The 26,130-nt window shown below is 39.7% G+C and overlaps 1 long non-coding RNA gene across 1 annotated transcript in view; it reads left to right on the forward strand.

The window, feature by feature from the left end:
* The window catches only part of LOC106509989, a 36,035-nt gene extending 13,032 nt beyond the window's left edge, over positions 1-23,003 (forward strand). The window contains exons 5-10 of the long non-coding RNA XR_002343142.1: positions 1,207-1,501; positions 1,641-1,765; positions 1,932-2,009; positions 2,620-4,657; positions 5,782-5,883; positions 19,897-23,003. This is a non-coding gene — a long non-coding RNA (uncharacterized LOC106509989). The remainder of the gene's footprint in view (positions 1-1,206; positions 1,502-1,640; positions 1,766-1,931; positions 2,010-2,619; positions 4,658-5,781; positions 5,884-19,896) is intronic.

Here is a 26,130-nt window from a genome sequence, read left to right on the forward strand (position 1 = left end):
AAAGAGCTCTGTGGCCAATTCAGTCCAGTTTTTCTGGTTGGCTTCATGATTTGGGGGAAACAAAATAGGGATTTTTTGTTTGTTTGTTTAGAAATGTAGAATGGAGTTGCGAATTTCCTCAAAAGCACAGGAGGCAGATCCTTTTAAGTCAAGGCAGTAGAAATGAAGGCAGAAGGGCCCCAGATACCCAGGAAGTGAGCCTGGGACAAGAGATGGGAAACAGGTCCCAAGCCAGCTGCTATGGAAGGCAGGTGGCAGTTGCAGTGATGATGGTGAAAGAGCATTTGAGAAACTCTGGAGGCTTAAGAGTCTCAAGATGGAGGAGGACAGGCAAGGCCATCTGAGGTTGGGGTGCGGTGTGAAGTCGGGTGGCTTCCTCTGATGGTACTGATAAAGATCCCAACTCCAGCCCTCAGTCCTGCTGCTGATGGGATATGAACTGGAACATGAACTTGCTTATGGCATATGAACCCAATGATTTCTTACTGATTTCAAGGAGGGAAAAAAAAAATCAAGTTGTTAACAGCTCAATTTTTTTTTTTTTTTATAATGTAGCTTCCTAAATGTCCATAAATGAATTCTATTTGGTGAGTGAAGTTTATCAGGGAAGTATAGAGCTGGAAGACTTTCTTTGTCCTCACTCACTGCATGGTCTTCAAAACTGCATCTTCTGATATCCTTACCTCACCATAATAACAAATAATCTTAATACTGATAACAATACATCATTCTCCAGGCATTGATGTATCTAAAATTTTATCGGTGAATATGCTGGTAGAGAGGCTCTCCACTGAAAGTTAAACATGAAGAGCCTGAGTTCTAGAGTGGTGGTTTTTAATGAAGGCTCTGTTTAAGTCCTAACCTCTGCACAGCTGCAGAAGGAGACAGGATTTTCAACAGTTGGTGTTATTGGCAAAAAGCTGAGGCAGTGTGGGGCAGTGTGGAGGGTAGAGAAGTATGAAGCATAGAAGGTGATCAGTAGACAGTAGCTTAATGAAGAACATAAAGAGAAATTCTGCCTGAATTCAAAGAGTTGCCTCTACCCTATGTGAAGGTTCATTCTATGCTTCAGTGAAGGCTAATCTCAAGATAAAAACATACCTATACAATATTGTTTCTCTATATTTGTTAGTATCATTAAACATCAGTTAATTGATTAAAAAACAATAGTTTATTTCTTAAATATATTCTTTTTAATCCCCTCAGTGAATTGTCTACATAAAACTTTTGGTTGTCTACATAAAACTCTGAGTCACAAGAACCCCCATTAAACTTCCTTGAAGTGAGGTGAACTGGACTGGTCTTTTAGTGCAGTTCCAGATGCCGGCTGTGGGCAAACTGATGAAACTGCCCCCTTACCAAGGATGTGATTGAACAAGACCTGGGACCTGAAAAAAAATCTTGCAATTACACTTTTCTACCACTAGATGATATGCACGTATAAGCAAGATGAAAACCCTCCTGTGTTTTCTTGCTGCATCAGTGGCCGCAGTGATGATAGGTAAGTTAAGGTACCCAGAATTCAATTCTGGATGTTACCCGAAAAGAGAAATAAAATGTGCACACGAAGAAGTGCCAGTATTGATTAGGTAATTAATGGAATCATACTAAATGTATTGAACTTTTATCCTTTAATCTAGGGGCCGTTGAACTACTACTGCCTATGGGCCAAATCTGGTTTTCTGCCTCTCTGTATAAATAAAGTTTTATTGGAACACAGCCATGCTCATTTGTCTGGGACTGATTTTGCTCTACAATGACAGTGGTGAGTATTGACTCATAGGCTGCATGACCTGTGAAACTTCAGTTTCTATCTGGTCCTTTGCAGAACATTTTTCTAACACCTGGTCTCAACAGTAAGATCACACCAACTCATTTAATCTTTATCACTCTATGGTTGTGAGTATGTGTTATTATTATTTGTTTTACAGATAAAGAAAGTGACTAAAGACACATTGACTCCTGGCACACACATGAAATGACTGTAGCAGGCCTACACGATGGAGAACGTAAGTATTGGCGTACCCCATGCTTGATACTGTTGTGTAACCAAGAGGCATGACAGTTGGCTTCAAAGCTGTGGGCACCTAGAAAGAAAAAATTATTGCTAGACTGGACCAGCCTTCTGTGTGGTCCCCGGGTAGAAGTATATCTGGGATGGAATAGCTGCCCAGGAGCCCTTTGGGCAGCTAAAAAAAGTGATGCTCATTCAGCACATATTTTAAGAAACTATTTTGACACAATAGTTCATAAGGCTGAAGATGATTCGTCAGATGGAACAGTGTTTACATTGGGACTGAAACATCAGTGGGCAAGTGGGGAGACACAGAGAGAAGGTAGTCAAAGGAAGCCTTCTTTTTAATGTCCTCATTTTCCCCAAAGTGGGGGTGTCTTTGTTCCTCCAGTGCTGGGTGTGACTGGGCCTTCAGCATATCTGCTGGGGGTGTTGGAAGCTGGCAGTGGAGCTGGGGAGCAGGGTGGTACTCAGCTTTATCATTTCCTAGATCCCTAGTCGTTGTCAGGGATGTCCTTCAGACTAGTTTACGATGTGCAGTGATGTACGGGGTGGTTCATTCCACATTCGTGATTACTGTTCTTTTTTCCTTTTTCCTTCTGAAGAATTTGGGTAATTAATTGCCTCAGAGTCATACATCACATGGAGAAGATGGGGATAATGAGGAACTGGGTGAGCCAACTTAATCCTTTGTCCCACATGAAGAGATGGGGCCAGGTGGCCTAGGTGTTCCAGGTGTTTTCCACATTTCCACACAGTCATGCCCCAAGCTCCTCTTCTCTCCTTCTCTTGCTCCAGGAAAACCTCTCCTGTTTTCTTCCACATTTTGATGTCTTCTTTCCTTAGGGCACCTCCATTATCCCTACAGAAAAGGAAGCCCTGGTAGACTCCTCCACTTTTCCTTTCTTTGACCCTAAATGGCCAGGTGCTAATGTTTGGAGTCTCCTTGGGGCCAGGTGGGGGTGTGAGTGGTGGAGGATCAGGGAAGGGGAAGCAGAAAGGAGAAACTCTGGGGCTTTGCAGATGGATTTGGGAAAGACTAAGGGCTTCTGTTTCTGGGAGCTACTGGTTTCTCATGAAATAAATTAAACTTCCTATATTAATAATGAACTTTCTTTAAAGATCATCCTATCTGGGTTACACGAGAAGTTTGTATCCCTTCTAAAAAACATGGCTTGGACAGCCTCCCCCTTTTTGTGAAATAATAATCCCAGCCTCTTTACACCAATGGAGCATTTGCCCCAGGTTTCATTATAGAATGAATTTCCCAAGTCCTTTAATTCCTTAATATACAGATATGTATATAGGTATATTCTTATGTATGTATGTATGTATTTAGAGTTAAATTATGGTTGGAATAGTGTATGTGGGGTAGTGTCAAACTGAAAATTGATAATCTGGGCTTTTGGAATTTAGGAGAAGGGAAAGGCTGGGTGATTTGACGTGGACTTGTGAAAGGTGAGTTACAGGTTCTGAGGAAATTTGGACATGCAAAGGAAGGGTCATTTTAGACAATGAGATGGAGAGGCAGACGTTTGGGCTTGACCGTGGGCACTTGGCGAGAAGACAATTTTGGTAAGGGCTGAATGTGGGAATTCGGGTCCACCAGGTTGAAGTTTGAACTGGATCTCATAGTCCTGGGAAAATTCAGAAGACTTTGACTAGAGAAGTATCGCTGGTTCTAAATTTTCCAAGGGTGAAACCATCATGTTTACCTTTTCTTGTCTGTGTTTAGCTAAGTGACCACTGACATGTGGTCAGGTTTCAACCAGCTTCGAGTGAATAAATGCACAGCAGTGATATTTTAGGAAAAGTAATCTGGGGACTAGGAATGGGATGGCTTGGAGAGGGAAGACAGAAAATAGAGAAAAACAGGGGTAAGTGCAAAGACATAGACCTATTCCTTTCCTTCACCAAACAGTCCATGTAAAATGATCAAATTTTAAATCTCATTGCCAGTACCACAAATGTAGCTGGAAATAGCTGGACATGAATCAATCATCTCAACAGTAATTGTAACCAGAAATGGGAAATGTTTCATAAAAATCTATTTGTTTCACGTTTGACTACGTGGCCATGTCTTACTCTGCCCAGTTTAGGATATTTCACAAATGCATCATGATGAAAAAAAAATTCATCAGGAAAGTTGATGTTCTGTCTGCCTCAGTGACAATCCTTTTCTAATTAGTATGAGAAGTAGCTTAATTTAATAAATATGATTTCTTTATTCTTATCATTTTCAGATCTATACCCGAGATTTAACTTTTTTTTAATTTACTTTTTTATTAAATGAAACCCAGCAAAGAAAAAAGGGTTAAGTTTGAGTTGTCAAAATAGGTTTTCTTCAATGCTTAATTCCTTATTCTACCCCCAGTATTAGGTTTATGTGTTTAACTAGAGGGACTCACTTTCAAAATCTCTGTGTTATTGGGTGGAGAAAAGAGGGCTGAAGTCCATTGCTGGTTACGTCAAGTGGTGTCAGATTTGGCTTGCTCTTCTCACTTCCTGTTGACTCCAAGAAAAAAGGCTGCAGTTGGCGCCTGACAGTGAAAAACATGAAGCTCTGAGACCCGTCTGAATTACTAATCACTACATGTCCTGTTCAGTCTGACCACTTTCCAAGCAATGAAGCGAACTGGCCAGGTCAGTGACTCAGCTTCCGAAGGGGGAGCCAGCAGTCCGAGCTGATCTGTATGGCCCTGGTTTCACTTCCCAAGGTTTGATCGGGGAGCAGCCTCGGAAGGGTGATTTCGCCTTGGAGCTTGTCTCTCCAGGGACAGAACTATGAACACAGATGATGCAGTGTATAGTCTACTGGAGAAGTCTCACTATAAGTCTTTGGAGGGAAAGAGTTGCAAGAATGTCATCTTTCATCAGCTGGTGTCACTCTTTGGAACCAGTCACAAGTAGCTGGGTGTGGTAGGGTGAGGTTGTCTGAAGTTTGAATGAAGAAAATATATTGAGTAGGAAACATTAACTTCTTTTCTTTTTTTGGCTTAACTGCTAGTAGATACAGTATTCCCTTGTTTGTGTCAGTAACTACCGAAGGCTCTTGCAGATGTCACCATTTTACCATGGTGTATTCATATGCCTGGTTTTCTAAGCGATTTAGCTGAACTTTGCTGCTTTTATTAAGCTTAATGTTCAGTTACCATAAAAAGCACCACATAGTCCGTGGTGGAAACAGGGGTGGGCGTATAGGGGCCACATGGGAGTGTAATTCCAGGAACTCCTGGGTCTCATATGCAAATTAGATTAAAAGGCTCTGTGGCCAGGGCTCCCAGAGCAAATCATTCCCATTCCCACCTCTTTTCATAGCATTGTCTCCTGTGGGAATACAGAAATCACTTTCAATTGATTTCAGCTACTGCCTTGTTTTAACAAAGGGGGCCACATGCCTTAGTTTGTCTGCCTGGCTTAAGAAAACTCCTTACCAGGTAATCTCTTAAATACTTAAAAAAAAAAAAAAAAGACTTTGAGATCCTTAGGAGAAAATACTGTAAGTAAATCAAAGTCCTATTTTCTCAGAAAGAAAGTTGAGTCTTTGATTGGCTGGTGCCACCACCTCCTTCAGGCAATTTTCATACTTGGCATAGAGCTTGTAGTCATTTCTCATATTCCCGTTGTTTTGATTAGTCAACACATGATAACTTGACAACACTCAAATGTGAGAGGTTGAGGAAGGGAGGGTGGCAAGGAGGGAAGAAGCCCTCCAGCAAGCAACACTTTCTTGAAAACGTCTTAAAAAATGTATTTTTCAAACACAGGGACTGAAGGTGAACTGGAAGAATATATCCAAGACCACAAGCCCAGTTCTCTGAAGGATGGCTCTCTGGAAAGAACGTGTGAGCCTGTGCACACGTGGGCAAGTATGCAAAGCAGTTCTTTCCCAGGACACCCCAGTGCTGCTGCTTATCTGCGCAGATGTGCTGTGGGGCTTGCAGATTGCATCTGTTTGTTCTATTTATGGGGGGAAAAAGCATGTATTTGTGAGCTTAGCGGGAGCACAACTTTCTGTTTGGATCTTTTATTTTATTAGCGTTTTTAAATTTTTGCCTTTTGGAACAAAAGGATTTGAGTCCTTGGCAATGCTAGATGCCATATGATTCCCTCTCCTGTTCATTTCTTATCTGCTTCCTCTGCCTCCAAATTTCACAGAGTTAAAATCAGGGCAGGAGAGATCAAGAGACTTGCACAAGCACACACAGCATTTATTCTTGGTTTCATTCATCGTTATTGATTAGTCAATTATTAGCCAGATATTTACTGAGCACCTATAATGTTGCAGGCACTGTGCAACATTCTAGGACCTAGTGGAAAGCAAAAATGCCACTGTTTTTGCCCATGTGTATTTTGTAGCTTGCTGGGAGAAATACACAGTCATAAGAATAATCACACACAAATATACATCTTTGTCTGTGACAAGGGTAAATTGTTGCCTTAAGCACCTAAAACAGGCACATTGGAGCTGGCCTGAGAGGTAACAAGGTTTCCGGGAAGAAATGGTGATGCTTCTCAGGTGATCCCCAAGAAGTATGAGTAGGACCTAAGGAGGCCTATAAAGGAGGGAAGAGTCTTCCTGGCAGAGGAAAGCTCTGAGAAAAGACCCTATGATGGATGGAAGTGTGAGAGGACAAGAAACAAAAAGAGGGTCAACATGACCAAGGTGAAGAGGAAGGAGATGAGCTGAGCTCTTCGTCAGAGCCAGACAGCACAGCACCTTGTAGCTCATTTTGAGCTTCATTTTAGGAGTATTGGAAAGCTCATAGAGTGAGCAATGGGAGGAGGGCAGGACTGGATGAGGAAGAGCACTGGGGACCACTGCAGTGGTCCAGGCAACAGGTAATGGAAGCTTGGCCCAAGGTAGTGAGTGGTGGAAGAGAGGGAAAAGAGTAGATACATTCAAGAGGTGTTTAGAATGTCAAATTAACAGGACATGAGGAGGGAGGGAGTAAGTGGGGGCACAGATGACCCCAGGGTTCTGAGTTGGGCAAATGGATGGATGCTGGTGTCATTCATCAAGATGAGGAATGCTAGAAGTTGTGGGGGAAGAAAACATGACAGGTTTGTTTTAGGAAGTGTTGAAGTTAGATGGTAAGTTGTAAGTTGACTGTGTGCATCTGGCCCTCAAAGGCAAGGTCTGGGTCTGGGCTGGAGATAAAATATTTGTGAATGACTTGTTTATAGTTTTGACACCAATATGATTTATTCCCCTTCAGCATCTTTCCAGAACAGCATCTCTGTAAGTAGGGAATAAATCAAATGATCTTGGACACCAGGCTAAGTGAATTGTCGAGCAACTTATTTTACATGGCGGGGACCTGAGGGACTTTTGGGAGGCAGGTCTCATGTGGATGAATTAGGAGCTGTATGAATTAGATGTCTATCAAAATCTACCTCTGTCCCCAATATCCATCATTTCCCCCTTGACCTGCAAGGGGGGCTGAAAATTGTTAGCAATCGTATTACTCCTTAAATAGTTCTCATTTTATTTGGCTTAGAATGATGAAACTTAAAACTTGTCCGCACCAAACTTCTCACTCAAAATGAGTCTGCTTTACAAAATCTCTAGATATGTAGCCTCAGCTTGAACACGTCTATGATGGGGAATCTTTTATTTGACAAGCAGTGTGGATTTTTAGTTCTGCTCCAAAAAAATCTTCTTTGCATTGATTTTCCCATCCCGGATGACAAGAACAGTTCTCCTCCCTCTTCCACATGGCAGACAATCGACTAGTGTTCACCCGTCAGTCATCGTTCTGCTTGGCTCGGCTGCCATGAGACGAATGATTTAGATTCAACTGTCATCAGAGTCCTTGGACATACATCATCCCACTTAGAGGTCACAACAACCCTTTGAGGTATTATTATTATTCTAGAAAGAGATGAGGAAACTGATTCTCAGAGTTAAATGACTTGCCCAATGATATGTCACATCAGTAAAGAGCAGAGCCAGGATTTAAATCCAAGCATTCTGACTCCCAGTCCAGAGCCCTGCCCAAGCTTCCTTGATAAATTGGGTTACGGCTCTGTGCTGACTTCTACAGGTAGCACATTAGAGGAACCAGTGAATGGTCAACTGATAGCACTGAGGTTGAGCTCACCCACCTCATGCTTGTGGTCTGAATGATTTCTGCCACCTTGACATGCTCAGTAAATGTTATAAAACAGATGATTACAGATGTTCAAACTATTTTGGATTTCGAACACCTGGAGACAGGACATGAAGTCCCCAGTTCTCTACTCTCTCCACTGTTCCTTGATCCCTGTTTACTTACCACCTCAGCCCCAGAAGGGACTTGACCTTATAACCTTGTATCTATTTAAGAATTTGATAGAGGAGTTCCTTGGTGGGGTACAGTGGATTAAGGATCAGGTGTTGTCAATGCTGTGGCTCTGGTTGCTGCTCTGGAGTGGGTTCAGTCCCTGGAACTTCCACATGCCACAGGTTCAGCCAAAAAAAAAAGGAAGGAAGAAAAAAAGAAAAAAAAATGGAGAGAATACTCATCTTCACATTTTTGCCGGGTTTCACTCCCTATTAGTAAACAAAGGAGCATATATCCCAAATATATTTATATGTGTATCTTTAGATTCAGTATGAATATTAATATAATTATCTTTATTTCTAAGTATATCAAATATAAGTTTAAAAACCACAACAATATAGATGGAAGTCCTAATATTGTCTTTTCTCACCCCAGTGAATCATCTTAGTGGATCATCTGTGTATGCTTCCACTGGAGGGACCAGGATAGGTGAGGAGCCCAGGGTGGCAGGCCATGGCTAGTTGGAGTACAACATCTGGGGAAATGTCTGGAAACATTTCAGATGTGCTGCTGATGAGCTTTTCTCCCTGAGCTACCCAGCTTCAGCTTGGTTTCTGCTAAGATCTCTCTGGAGGTTCACAGTGAATGAAGGACTCATTGCTCTGGCCTGTGTTGTTTGTCCTTGGTTTTAATTGCCACTTGTGCCCTGAGCTATGTGGTAATAGCACTAATAGCTAACATTTGTTGACTGCTTACTGTGTGCCACTGTACTAAGAGATTTACGCACATTACCTCATTGTCCTTGTCATAACCCTGTGACGTCTTGCTATCCTCATTTTACAAGGGGGGAAAACCGAGGTGAGGAAAGCTGTGATTTACCCATGGGACGTATGTCGAGTTAGTGGCACAGCTGGGATTTGAACCCAAGTCTGTTTTCCCCCTAATCACCCATTCTCACCTGCAGTCCTATACTGCCAGTAGGATTAGCGCTTAGATTCCTGATAGCCATCTGGGTGGATTTCCATCACTAGCTGTGAGTCATTGGGAAGAAGCCCCAGTTGCACAGACCAAAAGCCTGGGCTCACATTAGGTGTGGATGAATGAGAGGAAACGGGTTCACAGAAGTGCAAATGTGCCAGTGCAGTTAAAAATGAATTCCAACCAAATCAGAGTTCTTCTTTATTTGTGGATAGTTTGGCCCTTGGTGCAACCCCTGGCTTCGGGTAGCAGATATACACTGGATTCTTTTCTGGATGAGACCATTGGAGGCGGTAGTTGTTGTTGAGTTCCATCATGGGCTCTGCGTGGTTCAGCCTTCCATTGGAGCACTTGAATATGTGTGAGAGAGATGCCAAGGAACCCAGGAGTTTTCTTCATTATATGTTAGAAGGCTTAAGCCTAATTGAGTCAGATAGATATGGGTTCGAATCCTGAGATTAGCTGTGAGAACTGTGGCAAATTATCTTTCTTCATTTTGCTTTCTTTATCTTTAAAGATGAGATAATTATACTTGCCTGTACACAGTCAGGTGCAATAGTAATGCATAGCAAGTGGTCAAAAATTGGGAGCGGGTCTCTGTCTTTGTGACCCTGCTTTCTCTGAGGAGAGGCACTGACTAGTTGTTTGTGGCATAGGTCTACGTCCTCTGCTCTGTGGGCTATGCCCTCATGTCTTTCTTGAAGATGAGGAGGAATGTTTTTTCCCTTTGACTCTCCTCAGTATCTTGCTTTGACAGAAAAAGAAATCTGTTTCCATAAAAGGGAACTGGAGACATTGGGAGTTTATGGGCTGGAGAAGGCAGCTCTGAAAAGAAGAAAAGCTTTCTGGCGATAGCGACACTCTCCTGAGGGGGCCAGATGTCGGCCAGATGCTGCAAATCTGTAGAGACATGTTAGGCTCAGTGACTGTTATGCCATGACTTTCATCCATGTGGGCATGAAGGGTATTGACTGATCTCACTCAGATTGTTAAGAGTGACTTCAGGGCTCTGGAAATAGGGCTATAGAAGGCTAGGACTCAAAGGGTGGTCTTGATAATCCTCCCATTCGAGCAACGGAGTTTCTGAAACTGACAGCCCCGCTCTGGTGATGGATGCTTATTTCACACGCCTGGCCCCACGCCACCACCAGAAGAGGGGTCGGCAAAAGACACGGAAGGTACCTCCATGGAAAGTGATTTGTGATTTCTGCCTTTGCAGAAATCATCTTTAGTGACTTTTATTTAATATTACTGAAGTTGATTTTTATGGGATACTAACTAAAGTGCTTCTTCCTCTAATCACTTTCTCTTAAATCAGTCTGTAAGTCTTTTCTAGCTAGAATTTTACCACACTGCTCAGTCTTCCAGTCCATGGTTTATAAAAATATGAATTCTTTCTTTCTTTTTGACATATAGTTGATTTACAATATTATGTTAGTTGCAGGTGTACAGGATAGTGATTCAGTATTTTTGGCAGATTATATCCCATTATAGTTATTAAAAAATAATGGGTATAAGCCCCTATTATATACCATATACATTTGTTTATTTTATGCATAGTGGTTTGTATCTGTCACTCCCATACTCCTATCTTGCCCCTTCTCCCTTCCCTCTCCCCTTTGGTAACCACAAGTTTGTTTTCTGTATCTGTGAGTCTGCTTCTGTTTCACATATACATTCATTTGTATTAATTTTTAGATTCCCCATAGAAGTGACATCATACAGTAACTGTCTTTCTGTCTGACTTATTTCACTAAGTATAATATTCTCCAAGTCCAGCCACATTACTGCAAATGGCAATATTTTATTCTTTCTTACAGCTGAGTAATGTTCCATTGTGTGTATATGTGTGGGGTGTGTGTGGGGTGTGTGTGTGTGTGTGTGTGCATATAACATCTTTGTTTTGAGAGGCATGTTTTGTTTTTCTAAATGGAAAAGAATGCTAAAAATTTCTCTGTTTATGATTGGCATTGGTAGAGGATCATTAGCATACCCCTGTTTAAATAAGGGCTAAATGCAAGAACTGAAACCTGGACTCAGAAAACGCAAAGCTGATTGTTGCTGCTTCCCTGCCTTTAGTTTTGACCTCTCTGTTTCCCAGTCAGTTCCCTCTCCTGCAGCCAGAGGGGCATTTCTACCTTCATCCCTACTGTGTTCATTTTCTACTACTGCTATAACAAATACCACAGATCTAGTAGCTTAAGGGAACACACATTTATTTTCTCACAGTTTTGTAGGTCAGAAATCTGGCAGGAGTCTCAATGAGTGTTGAGACTCAAGGTGTTGGCAGGGCTGTGTTCCTTTCTGGAAGCTCCAGGGGAGAATCCTTTTCCTTGCCCTTTCCAGCTCCTAGTGCATATTCTTTGGCTCATAATCCCTTCTTGCATCTTCAAAGCCAGCAGTGTTGCTTCTCTCTGGCTCTGCTTCCATGTTCCAATCTCCCTCTGTTCAGAGCTGGGAAAAGATCTACGGGATTGAATTGGACCCAGCCAGTTAATCCAGGATGGTCTTCCACCTCAGTGTCTCTAACTTAATCACATCTGCAAAGTTACCTTTGCCATGTAAGGTGATATATTCACAGGTTCCTGGGATTAGGATATGATACCTTTGGGGAGCTCTTGTGCTACCTACCACATCCACCAATCTGCCCCAAGCCCATCCTCTCTCTCCTGAACAACAGCAACTCTTTCCTGAATGGTAGGTCTTTGTACACCCTTGTTCTGCACCTTCTCCTTTTGTTATTTCTCTTCCCACTCACTCTGATATAAAACCATACTGGCCTCCTTGTTCCCTGAACACACCAAGCACAATTCTGTCCCAGGTCCTTTGCACTTGCTTTTATCTCTTTCACACAAAGATATATTCGTGACTGCCTCCCTCAGGGCTCTGTTTAAATGTCACTTCTTCAGAAGGGGTCTTTTCCTGAACAACTTACATAAGTGAGCATCCTTTCCCCCCACTTTCATGAGTCTGTTCCTTTGTCTCGTGTCCTAACTTACAGACTCATGACAGAAGATATAGTTATTTGTTTTTCTTTCTTTCCCTCCAGTCTTTATTTCATTATTTTATTTTATTTTTTTATTTTATTTTTTGGCCACAAAATATGGAAGTTTCTGGCCAGGAATTAAATCTGGGCCACAGCAGCACCCTGAGCCACTGCAGTGACAATGCTGGATATTTAACCTGCTGAGCCACATGGGAACTCTTCACTTTCATTTTGAAAGATAGTTACAGTGATTACAGAATTCTAGGTTGACAGTTTTTTTTTATATATATATTTTAAAGTTATAACTGTACTGTCTTTTGGATTGCATTCTTTTTTTTTACATTTAAAAAATTAAAGTATAGTTGATTTACAGTGTTGTGCCAATTTCTGCTGTACAGCAAAGTGACCTATATATATATATATATTCCTTTTCATATATATATATTCCTTTTCATATATATATATATTCCTTTTTATATATATATTCCTTTTCATATGTATATATATATCTTCCATCATGGTCTATCCCAAGAGATTGGATATAGTTCCCTGTGCTATATAGTATATTATAGGACCTTATTGCTTATCCATTTTTTATTTTTTAAAGTTTTATTGAAGTATAGTTGATTTACAAGTTTGTGATAATTTCTGCTGTACAATAAAGCAATTCAGTTATGCATATACACACTTCAATTCTCTTTCAGATTCTTTTCCCACATGAGTTATAATGGAATATTGGGTAGAGTTCTCTGTGCTATACAGCAGGTCCTGATTGGCCAATCATTTCATATAGTTCAGTGTGCTTACGTCAATCCCAATTCCCCAGTCCCTCCCTCCCCTACCAACCTGTCCCCTTTAGTAACCATAAATGTATTTTCTAAGTCTGTGAGTCTGTGATAAGCTCATTTGTACCCCCCCCTCCTTTTTTTTTTATTTTTAGGGCTGCACCTACAGCATATGGAAGTTGCTGGGCTAGCGGTTGATTTGGAGCTGCAGCTGCTGGCCTACACCACAGCAAGGGCAACACCACTGCTTACGGCAATAGTGGATAATTTACGCACTGAGTGAGGCTAGGGATTGAACACAATCCTCACAGACACAATGTCAGTTTCTTAACCTGCTGAGCCACAATGTGAATTCCTGTATCTTTTTTTTATATTCCACATATAAGTCATACCATATAATGTTTATCTTTAACTATCTAATTTCACTTAGTATAATTTATAGTTCTATCCGTGTTGCTTAAAATGGCATTATTTCAATCCTTTTTTATGGCTGAGTTATATTCCATTGTATATATGTACCACATCTTCTTTATCCACTCCTCTATTGATGGGACATTTAGGTTGCTTTAATGTCTTAGCTATTGTAAATGGTTCTGCAATGAACATTGGGTCTGCATGTGTGTTTTCAAATTATGGTTTTCTCCAGATATATGCCCAGTAGTAGGATTGCTAGATCATATGGTAGTTCTATTTTTAATTTTTTAAGGAACTTCCATACTGTTTTCCATAGTGGTTGCACCAATTTACATTCCCACCAACAGTGTAAGAGGGTTACCTTTTCTCCACACCCTCTCCAGCATTTCTAGTTTGTAGGCTTTTTGATGATGGCCCTTCTGGCTGATGTAGGCAGTATCTCATAGTAGTTTTGACTTATATTTCTCTAATAATTAAGGATGTTGAGCATCTTTTCATGTGTTTTCTGGCCATCTCTATGCCTTCTTTGGAGAAATATCTATTTAGATCTTCTGCCCATTTTTAAAATTTTTTTAAATTTTTTTATTTTTTTGGTCTTTTTAGGGCCATACCCACAGCATATGGAGGTTCCCAGGATAGAGGTTGAATCAAGCTGTAGCCACTGGCCTATGCCAGAGCAACAGCAATGCTGGATCTGAGCCACATCTGTGACCTACACCGCAGCTCATGGCAACACCAGATCCTTAATCCACTGAGGGAGGCCAGGGATTGAACCTGCGTCCTCATGGATGCTAGTCAGATTCATTTCCACCGAGCCATGATGGGAACTCTCTTTGTTTTTTGATGTTGAGCTCCAGGAGGTGTTTGTTTATTTTGGAGATTAATCCCTTATCTGTTGCTTCTTTGCAAAAATTTTCTCCCATTCTATGGGTTGTCTTTTCGTTTTATGTTTTCCTTTGCTCTGCAAAAGTTTTTACACTTAGTTAGGTCCCCTTTGTTTCTTTTTGTTTTTATTTTCATTACTCTGGGAACTGAATCTGAGAAGATATTGCTGCAGTTTATGTCAGAGTATTCAGCCTATGTTTTCCTCTAAGAGTTTTATATTATCTGGTCTTAAATTTAGGTCTTTTTTTTTTTTTTTTTTTTGTCTTTTTGCTATTTCTTGGGCCGCTCCCGCGGCATATGGAGGTTCCCAGGCTAGGGGTCGAATCGGAGCTGTAGCCACAGGCCTACACCAGAGCCACAGCAACGCAGGATCCGAGCCGCGTCTGCAACCTACACCACAGCTCACGGCAACGCCGGATCGTTAACCCACTGAGCAAGGGCAGGGACCGAACCTGCAACCTCATGGTTCCTAGTCGGATTCGTTAACCACTGCGCCACGACGGGAACTCCAAATTTAGGTCTTTACTCCATTTTGAGATTGTGTATGGTGTTGGAGAATGTTCTAATTTCATTCTTTTACATGTAGCTGTCCAGTTTTCCCAGCACCACTTATTGAAGAATTTGTCTTTTCTCCATTGTATATTCTTGCCTCCTTTATCATAGATTAGTTCACCATAGGTGCTTGGGTTTATTTCTGGGCTGTCTATCCTGTTCCATTGATCTATATTTCTGTTTTTGTGCCAGTACTGTACCATTTCGATGACAGAAGCTTCATTCTAAATGTGATAGTTTGCATTGACTAACCCCCAAATCCCGTGGATTGCATCGTTTCTGATGAGAAGTCTGTTATTCTTAGTTTTCTTCCTTTTTTTGGGAGGGCTGCATCCATAGCATATGGAAGTTCTGGCCAGGGATCAAATCTGAGCCACAGTTGTGACTTATGCTACAGCTGCAGCAATGTTGAATCCTTAACCCACTGCACCAGTCTGGGGATTGAACTTGCACCTCAGCAGTGACCTGAGCCTCTATAGTGGATCCTTAACCCACTGCGTCACAGAAGGATCTCTTACTTTTCTTCCTCTATATGTAATTCTGTGTTTCCATGATTTTTCTCTTTGGAACTGGTTTTCAGGTATTTAATTATCACTTGCCTTGTTGTGGCTTTCTTTACGTTTCTTTTGCTTGAGGTCACTCAGTTTCTTGGATCTGTGGGTTTGTAGTTTCATCAACTTCAGCCCTTATTTCTTCTAATACTTTTGCTGCCTCTCCTTCTTCTGAAACCCCAATTATACATATGTTAGTTTGCTTGATACTGCCCCCCACCCCAGCTCACTGGTTCTCTTTTTATTCCTTCTCCCTATGGTATCTTATCCCCTACACTTCATGTTGTATAGTTTTATTGATCTATCTTATATCCCTTGCTGTTGCCTTCTCTAATCTACTGTTAATCCTGCCCAGGGCTATTTTTCATCTCAGAATTTGTTGTTTTTCATTTCTATAAATTTGATTTATATCTTTTCATACTTTCCACATCATTCTGATAACACTTAAACTTTACTTCTATAGAAAAATCCTCGATTTTTACTAATGTTTGTGTTATTTCTGGGTCTGTTTCTATTGATTGATATTTCTTCACAATATGAGTCATATTCTTCTGTTTCTTTGCATACCTAGTAATTTTTGGTTTGATGTAGATTTTGTTAATTTTGTATTGTTAGTTGCTGGATTTTTTAATTCCTTTAAATAATTTGTGGCTTTTTTCTAAGACGCAGCTATTTGTTGACAGGTTAGTTAAGGGAAACCTAGAGCAGCCTTTAGTCTAGAGTTAATTTGGGCCTACTCCTGAGGCCATATTCCCTGAAGACTCTATTTAATGCTCTCTGTGTTAAGAGTTCTTTCTATTCCAGCTAGGGAAAATAGCAACTCTTCCTCACCTGTATTTTCTCCAAAGATTGTTTCACTTGCTTCTTTTCTGTCTTTCGCCTTTATCATTTTCCCACATGTTTGTGCTGGTCAGTAGTTAGCCAGAGTCTCCAGGGTCCCTCTCTGCTGATGTCCAGAGCTTTATCAGTGAAGCTCCCCTCCCTCCAGTACTCTGTCTCCAGAATATTATCCACCTTGAGCTCTCTGAATCTCAAACTCTAACTCCTCAACTCAGGGAGATTGCTGTGCTCTATTTGGGTCCCTGATCCCTGTACTGTGGTCAGTAAGTGCTCCCCAGATATTAAGCTGGGTCACTTTTAGGGTTTATCTTGTTTGTTGCCCTTCTCTCAGACATTACTATTTTATAATACCAATTGTCTTGTTTCTAAAAACTATTGATTCTCATATTTTATCTGATTTTTCATTGTTAAGCTATTTAATTTTTAATCAGCAAGCCCTAGATCCTTTGCTATGAGCAGAATTTGATCAATTATCCATTAAAAAAATCTGAAAATGAAATTTTTGTTTGATTTTTATTTCTTTGATTATGAGGCTGAATTTTCCCCAAACATGTATTGTTTACATTTTTTTCCCCTGAGTAGACACTATCCATTTTCAATTTTCTATTGCTTTTCCTCTGTGCCAGAGGCTCCACATTGAAAAGTTTAGTTGCTACTGTACTTTGGATAGATTATGTGACAATTGGTCATGCCCAAATCCCATGTGCTCCCCCTCTCTCTTTCTCCCTCTCTCTCTAGCAAATGGGGATCTCCTTTCAGAGGAAGGACTTTTATGACTTGAAGTCTTCTTAGAGAGGTTTTTGTTTTAGCTGAAATACTTAATGCTAGAATAAAAATATACCAGTTATTGATTTTTCTTCCCATCATTTTATCTCTTAAGACCAAATGCCCAAGAACAATGTATAATCACTAAACCTGATTTCTTTTGATTAATTTTAGTTCTGAAAGTATATTGGCAACTAAGGCTAAAGGAAAGGGAGATGAAAATATATCATTTAAGGCATCCAACATATTAAAGAGTGATTAATGAATGCTCTTCTATTGAAGTCTTTTGGGAGGAACTGATGGATGAACTGAAGACAACCTGGGACTTTACGAACTGTAGTTTCATGATTCCAGCACTGGCCCAAATCTTATCTGAGGGATATTAGTAGATTTATTGATGTAGAACAAGTTATGGGATTACTATCATTCAAAACTTCTCTTCATTATGCTATATATGAACATTATCATCATTACAATGACTTTTTAATTTACTATCACACTAGAATCAGTCACTAACATTTTTTGTTACACAATAGTTTGATCACCTAATAGATTTTGATCATATCTATAACAGACAATTTAACTATCTCTTCCATAAGTCCAGAAATTATATTTCCCCTTTTTAATGCCTCTACAAAATGAACTTGTCTTCTAAGATAACAACTTGGATAATGCAATCTTTCTAGCTTCTATGTTGACTTTATATTAATGTCAAGATTGTGCAACTGGCATTTTCTTCATGTATATCATAGAGTATGGTTCCCTGGTGATGCTTTATTTCCATTGACACTTTACTTTTTTTTTTTTTTTGGAAGGGGAGAGCAAGGTGTCAGGGCATAAACACTTTTCTTAGCCATTCAGTTAAGAGAGTTAGATCCGGTAGCAAGGTAGATAGAGATCAATGGATTGTGTCAGCTCCTTTTACTGATAAAGTTAGTTGGAGCATGTAACCTCTGTGCCTTTAATCCTGAATAGACACTTTCTATCCACTTTCCCTTCAGTCTCTGACACAGCAGGAAAAATTCATATCCTTCCCAGATGGCAGCCTCTTGTATTTGATAGGAAGATAATTAGAAAGAGAGGAGACAGGAAAAGACTGAGAGAAGCATGCTAGTTCTCATGCTAGTTTTCACCCCAGAGCTACTAATTACCATCAGTTACTTAACCTCCATAGCCTGTGAAACAGGGCAATACTGCCTGTTCATCTTACCTGATCGATACGACAATTCAGTAAGATGACACATATGAATATATTTTATAAAAAAGTAAGTTATTCCTAAATGTTGTTGCTCAATGACCAAAAAAACAAAACAAAACAAAACAAAACACCAATTGGCTTGGAGAATAGAATAGCAATGTAAATATCAGAAACCTTTTATATGCCTTTTCACCTCAAGTTATTGTGCTGGGGGCTTGACACGCATTCTCTCCACATTCTCATAGCCCATATTCTTTTTAAATGCTTTTTCTGTTTTCTATAACAGTGCACCATAAAAACTATAACGGCAAGTCATTCTTATCCTCAGTTTACAACTTAAGAGAACTGCTTCTTTTATTCTCAAATAACTGTTAGGTTTTCATTTTAACTCCTTGCAGAACTTTGTAAGCATTTGTTGCTTTTGTATCTTGGAAAAGGAAATCTTAGCAACCCCAGACCTTCTCCACAAGAGAAAAGCGGGGAAGAATCCTGCTTTATGTCTTCTCATCACTAAGGCTTCCACCGAAGACAAAAGTGCTTGTAAGGGGTGTAAAAAGTGTGCTCTGGAAGTGAGGTGACTTCTTAGTTGTGTCCTGTATGTCAGCAGATGCTCAGTGAAAACAAAGAAATATCCTCCTTCCCATCTAGCTCATTTGGGGTTTCTTTTGCCCTCTCTCCCTGTCCTCCACCTGGTTCACATGGGCTCTGGTCCTGGCTCTAGCCCACTGAAGGCAGAAAGAGGCACAGAGCCTTGGCCATACCCAGCCTCTGTCTGTTCTCACTGCACATCTTCTCTGCTCCCCCTTCCAGCCTCCCTCCCTGCTCTCTCCCCAGACTTGGACCCCAGTTACACTGCCCAGAAGGGCAGTATGACCTCTTCCTTCTTCTCTGTTGTGCTTGGGGGAATTAAATACAGTAGATGCACTTGGTTCTGGCTTTGCCTCATTAAGAGGTCTCTATGGATTAATTCCTGAGAGATCGAATCTCGTTACTTTACTGTGGCAAAGTGAAATTAGTGCAAAGTAACAAGGAGCCAGATTAATGTGACCCCAGGAAATAATCCATAAAAAACTTATGAGGCCTTTAGCAGGCTGTAAATTGGATTTCAGACAGGGTTGGGGAGGAGGAAGAATCATGTTAAAAACAATCAGTTTGTAATGAATAGAGCTAATATTTTAGCTCTTCCAAATAGAAGAAAACACCAGAGTAAATAACTCTGAGAACCCAATGGCAATATTTTCTAAGATGTGTAAATAATTGAAATTGTGATTATAATCCTAACTGAATTTTTCTTGCTTTATGGCTGCTGGGAAGTGTATTGTTCATTACACATCACAGAACTCTAAATCAAAAGCACAAAGGAGAGGGGAAGGCAAAATAAAGAAATGAAAAAGAAAAATATCTTGTCTGGGTGATCAGTTGTTTGACTTAGTCTATAGGCAGGAGAATATGTAGTCTTCAGCCTTTTGCAATAAAGCAGTCAGGCCGTTGTAAAGATCTATCCCTTCACAGGTTTGAACAGTTACAGCAGAGCCTGAAAAGCAAATAAACAACTCATTAGGTCCATATAGTGTTTTTCTGGGACAAAGAAACTGACTTTGAAAGGAGGGGAATGGTTTGGAGACTGATAGTGTACAAATTTCTTTTATCTTCTCTTTTTAGCAGTAATAGGAATGGAGAAGTGACAGGCACTCAGTCATCATCTCCAGAAATCCTGTGTCCTGAAGTTGTTAAGAAAGGATGCTGTGGATATTTTACAGAATGAGTAAAAATAATCCTAAAATTCACCTGTAACTATGAAAGACCCCAAACTGCCAGAGTAATTTTTAGCAAGAAGAACAAAGCTGGAGACACCACACTTCCTGACTTCAAGCTATATTACAAAACTATAGTAATCAAAATAGTATGGTACTGCAATAAAAATGGACACACAGACCAATGGAACAGAATAGAGAGTCCAGAAATAAAACTATGCATATACTGTCAACTAATCTTTAACAAAGCTATACAAGAATACACAATAAGAAAAGAACAGTATCTTTAATAAATGATGTTGAAAAAACTGGATATCCCTATGCAACAGAATGAAATTGGATACTTAAACCTTGGACAAAAATCAACTCAAAGTGGATTAGAGACTTGAACTTAAGACATGAAACTGTAAAACTTTTGGAAAAAGCTGCTTGGCATTGGCCCTGGTAATATTTTTTTTCAGATATGACACCAAAAGCACAGTCATCAAAAGCAAAAATAATCAAATAGGATTACATTAAACTAAAATGTATTTTCCTTTGTTTGTCCAACAAAGGAAACAATAAAATGAAAAGGCAACCTATGGAATGGAAAAAATGTTTATAAACCATACAAGGGGTTAATGTCTAAAATATATAAGACATACAACTCAATAGCAAAACCCAATAAACCTGATTAAAATGCAAGTGAAAGACCTGAATAAACATTTCTCCAAAGAGGTCATACAAATGTATGAAAAGGTGCTCAACAATACTAATAATCAGGAAAATTAAAATCAAGACCACAATGAGCTATCACCACATACCTGTTAGGATGGCTGTTGTTTAAAAAAAATGATAACAAGCATTGACAAGGGTATGGAGGAGAGGGAACATTTGTGCACTACTGGTGGGAATGTAGATTGGTATAGCTGTTATGGGAAGTGGTATGGAGGATATTCAAAAAATTAAAAAATGACGTATCACATGATCCAGTAATCCTACTTCTGAACATGTATCCAAAGGAACTGAAATCAGTATCTCAAAGAGATAACTACACCCCTGTGTTCATTGCAGCGTTGTTCACAATAGCCAAGATATGGAAACAACCTAAATGTCCACTGCCAGATGAACAGATAAAGAAAATGTGGTATATACTTGCAATGCAATATTGTCCAGCTTTTGAAGAAAGGAAATCTTGCCATTTGTGATAATAAATTTGTGGACCTGAGTAGCATTGCTATGTGAAGTAAACCAGAGACAGAAAAACATACTGTAGGATCTCACTTATTTGCAGAGTCTAAAACAGTAAAACTCATAAAAATGGTTGCCAGGGTCTAGAGGGAGGGGGAAAAGGGACGTGGTGGTTAAAGGATATAGTTTCGGTTCTGTAAGAGGAAGAAGTTCTGAAACTTCTAATATATAGCATGAGCCTATAGTAAACAATACTATATTGTATACTTAAAATTTGTTAAGAGAGAAGGCCTTATGCTGTGTTCTTACCACAGAGAGGAGGAGGTAGCAGGAAGGAGCTTTGGGTGGTGATGCATGTGTTTATAACCTTGTTGATGGTGATGGTTTCATGGGTATACACTGATTCCCCAAACTCATCGAGTTGTATACATTAAATTCATACAGCTTTTTATATGTCAATCATAACTAAATAGTTTATGCCATGTAAACCTTGTTATGTCATGTGTCCTGATATTTCTGAGTCTATATAAATTATTATAGTCTGTATTTCCTCGAGTAGAGCCTGTTCTTATGGCTTCCTGCCTTTGGAACCAGTTCACACAATGAACTGGCTCAGGGTTAGATCATCTCAAGCATCCTTGTGGAGATGAAAGAAATGTGGCAAGAAGAAAGCTGGGTGGTTAGTTTGGCTACTAGGAAACCAGGCCCATTTCAGAGAAGATAGAGATGACTTTGGATCAGGGAAGAACTGTAAAAAGTTTGAGCTTTACAGGGCACCTGGGCACAAAGGTCAAAGATTGAGGGTTTGCTTTGCAGGCCCCCTTGGTCCTGTGTGAATGCCAGAGAGGAGGCACCTGTTAATCCATTAAGAGTCTAGGCATGGGATGAGAGGCAGATTTCTAGTGTCTAAAGGGAATGAAATGTTCAAGCCCATCTGCTCAGACTTACCTGCCGGTGCAGTCTTTTCAGGTTAAATAAATTTATACCTTCCCTAGACTATTAGTTTAATGCAATTTAAAAATAATCCTGATTTTTGATGGAATTAAAAAAATGTCTCAGAAAGTATCTGGAACAATAAACAGGTAAGAATACTAAGGCAATTTTGAAAAATGAGAGTAATGATTGGTAGTTATTTTGAAAATTAACAAAACATGTTATAAAACTATAATAAGTAAAGCAATATGGTAATTGGACAGGTAGACAGAAAAAAGATAAGGGAATGTTCAAACTCAAATTATAGAATAATTGAAAACTTAATATTTGGTAAAACAGATAACCCTAATTATAGGAAAGGGAATTCTTTAATTAACATAACATTGGAGGGGAATTGCTTAGTCATGTAGAAAAAAAAGTTGATTGAGATTCTCAGCCCTAATATGTAGCAAAGTTCCCTGAAAGAATATGAGTCTGTGTATAGATATATGTTATGGATTGACTTGTGTCCTCCCAAGAGACATAGCTTTGTTTCAGCAGCATTAGGAAACTAACACTATATATTTAAATATATGTATGTATATAATTACAATATTTTTAATGGTTGATTTGCACATTGAAGTGCTAAAACTGCTAGTATAATTTGATGAAGAAACTTGAGTGGTATCTTGCCTTAACAGGTTTTAAAACAATTTCTAAGGCAGTAATGATGAAAGCAAAAAGACTAATAGATCATTAGAATAGAATGGGAATTCAATGTATAAAAAACATGAGAAGAGAGTAAGGATGCGGGCAAGCAATTTGGTTCTTTCCATGTGAACCTGTTCAGGTTTCTTCTATTGCTGTCTGGGGGCAAAATTCTGGACATTGGCAACAAATTTTTTTTTTTTTTTTATCTTTTGTCTTTTTCAGGGCCAAACCCATGGCATATGGAGGTTCCCAGGCTAGAGGTCTAATCAGAGTGTTGCTGCTGGCCTACACCAGAGCCACAGCAATGCCAGATCCATGCTGCATCTGTGACCAACACCACAGCTCACAGCAACGCCGGATCCTTAACCCACTGAGCGAGGCCAGGGATCAAACCCGCAACTTCATGGTTCCTGGTCGGATTCATTTCCACTGCACCATGAAGGGAACTCCTGGTGACAATTTTATTTTGTGAGGTATTTTGGGAAAAAAAAAATTGAACTTGATTACTATCAAGGTTAAAGTGGTTGTAGAATTAGACCCAAACATAACAACCTAAAAACTCAAATGTAAGACATACAAAAATACTGGGTTTTTGATAGTTTCAGATGATACAAATGTGAAAAATTGTTGAAGGAAATGTGAGCATGGACACAGCCACATATACAACCTAGATCTTTCTAGGTGTGGAAAGGCTACAAGAATCTTAATCTCTTTCCACATTGTTTCGGAGGTTCAAGGCAAGCTCTACCTCACAAAATATAATTCATGGCCATGTTGAATCTGTAAACTAGAAATACAGCATTTACAGTTCTATGACTTTAGCTTTGAGAAATTCTTTTTGTTCATTGCCCTGGGACTTCCTCTTCCTCCCTCCAACTCCAGTTCCTACATCCCGCCACCTATAATGTCTCTGGGGCACTCAGATAATGTAGACAAATAAAAGATAAGTTTGTCTTACAGAATCTGAAGAAGCCCTGACTTCAAAACTCAAACTTGTATCATGAGAATCAGCTAGATCACTTAGCATCTCAAGGTAAGTTCAAAGAAGCAAACTTTGAGAAGTTATGTAAAGTAAGAAATTTCATTGCTCCTACATCACCATAGCAACCATATCCTATAACAAGTAGCTGCTGCTAGCACAAATAAACTTGCAAACTTACCTTTACTTAAAAAATGTGGTTTCGATGACCTTACATAAGTGATTTCATGGCTCACGATACTCATGGGCTAATTAACACTTGATAACAGTCATTTGGATGAAGGTCAGCAAGGTTTTATACCAGAGATATTGCTCAATCCTTTCCATGCCTTAATATGAATAAATAAAGTCCACTCAGCCAATGTGGAGATGGCATAGAATTTCAGTTCTATTTCTCTTATGCCCTAATTAAAAAAAAATGAAAATGGAGGTACTACAGCATCTGAGATAATGGAAGAACCACTAACTGAAGGGGAGAAGTGTGTCTGGCTGGTGGTCTTGGGACTCAGCGTGGTCTCGGGACAGTGCCTGCACATGCAGATGATCAATAACTATTTGTTGAATAAGGAAGGAAGGAATTGGGAGTATTTTAAATAATGAACTAGAAACAATTGTGAAGAATAATAGATGTCTTAGCATTGAGATGTCACTATATTAAGCATTAAGGTATTCATTATTACTGCATTCTTTTTATTTTTTATTACAGAATAATTGACTTACAATGTGCCAATTTCTGCTGCACAGCAAAGTGACCCATTCATACACATGTATAATTCTTTTTCTCATATGTCTTCCATCACGCTCTGTCCCAAGAAATTTGATATAGTTCCCTGTATTATACAATCGAGTCTGATTGCTTATCCATTCTAAATGGAATAGTTTGAATAGAGTTTCAAATCAAGTCCTCACTCTGCCCTACACAGCATATTTTGACAAATACCTGACCTCTCTGTGTTACCCTTCTCTCTATAGTTAAAGTCACAGGAATCCCTGGCTCCTGAATTTGTGAAGAGTGAGATGATCACATGGGGTGCCTTCAACGATATCATTGCATTCTTTTAAAAATTTTTTTAAAAATTTTATGGCCACACTTGAGGCATATGGAAGTTTCTGGGTCAGGGATCGAATTTGAGCTGCAGCTGCAACTTACGCCACAGCTGTGGCAAACGTAGGACCCTTTAACACACCGTGCAGGGCTGGGGATTGAACCTGCCCCTACAGAGTGATTCTAGCTGCTGCAGATTCTTAACCCACTGTGCCACAGTGGGAACTCCAAAGATGGCATTCTATTTTTCACTAGGAGCCATGCTTTCTCTTACCAAGTTATTGGTAGTTGAGAGAAGGGTCAGTTTAAAATCCTTTGCTTGAGTTCACTATATTGGATAGATTGATGAGTTCTAAAAAGACTGTGAACTCTGTGGTTTAGCTTCAAATAATTTTCTCCTTTTTGGTTTAGAAGTACCTGGACAATATTGTAGATTTCTGTCCTTTTTGCATCTGATGCCTCAATGGCTGATTCCAGTTAAGCTTAGCAAATACATTTTGGAATCAAGTGAAGGAAGTTGTTAAGATTATATTTCAACTCATTTCTAAACAGAGGGTGGGGAAATGCAATTGCGGGAATAATAAAAGTCATGAAAAAAGTCCTTACACAGGGCTTTCCCAAGGCACTTGGGACACTTTGAAGATAGTAATTAATGCCTGTTAAAGTCCTATGGGGTAGGAAGGGGGCAAGGATTATTAACTTGTTTTACAGGGGAAATGAAGCAAGAGAGCTTTAATAAACTCCCTCGTATCAAGCAGTAATTATGTAAAAGAATAGTGTCAAGTGCCAAACTCCTTTTTCTCAAGCCCTTTCTCACCAAAGCACAAGTAAGAATTGCAGTCTCCAGTGAATTTCAGCTAGTCTCAGACTTATCTCTCTTACCATCACTCCTTGTTCCTCAGGTCAGGTGTTCTAAGCCCTCTTTCCACTTGCAAACCCCAGCTCTCTCCTTCTCTTCCATGTCTACAGATGAAATTACTTCCTATTTCAGAGATCCTTAAAGCCATGTATAGTGAACTCTCAACCTCCCTTCTCTCTGACTCAAAATGTCTTTTTTATTTTCACCAATTTTCTGCTCATTCCTCTTCCCTGTCTCACAGTCTTATCACCTTTCAAAGTCAAATGGATTCCATGCATTACAGCCTTTAGGGGAGTTTCTGCCATTCACTGCCCACCCCCTGCATCTCTTGCCTCATACCTTAAACTCTCCTTTCCTGAAAATACATTTCCTTGCCCCTACTTTCCTCTCATGTGACTTCCCCATCTTTCTCTCTTCCTGTGATTGCTAAATCTCAAAAAAGAGCAGCCTGTTCTTAGGGGGCTCT

The sequence above is a fragment of the Sus scrofa genome, chromosome 4 (assembly GCF_000003025.6).
Source record: "Sus scrofa isolate TJ Tabasco breed Duroc chromosome 4, Sscrofa11.1, whole genome shotgun sequence".
Taxonomy (NCBI): domain Eukaryota; kingdom Metazoa; phylum Chordata; class Mammalia; order Artiodactyla; family Suidae; genus Sus; species Sus scrofa.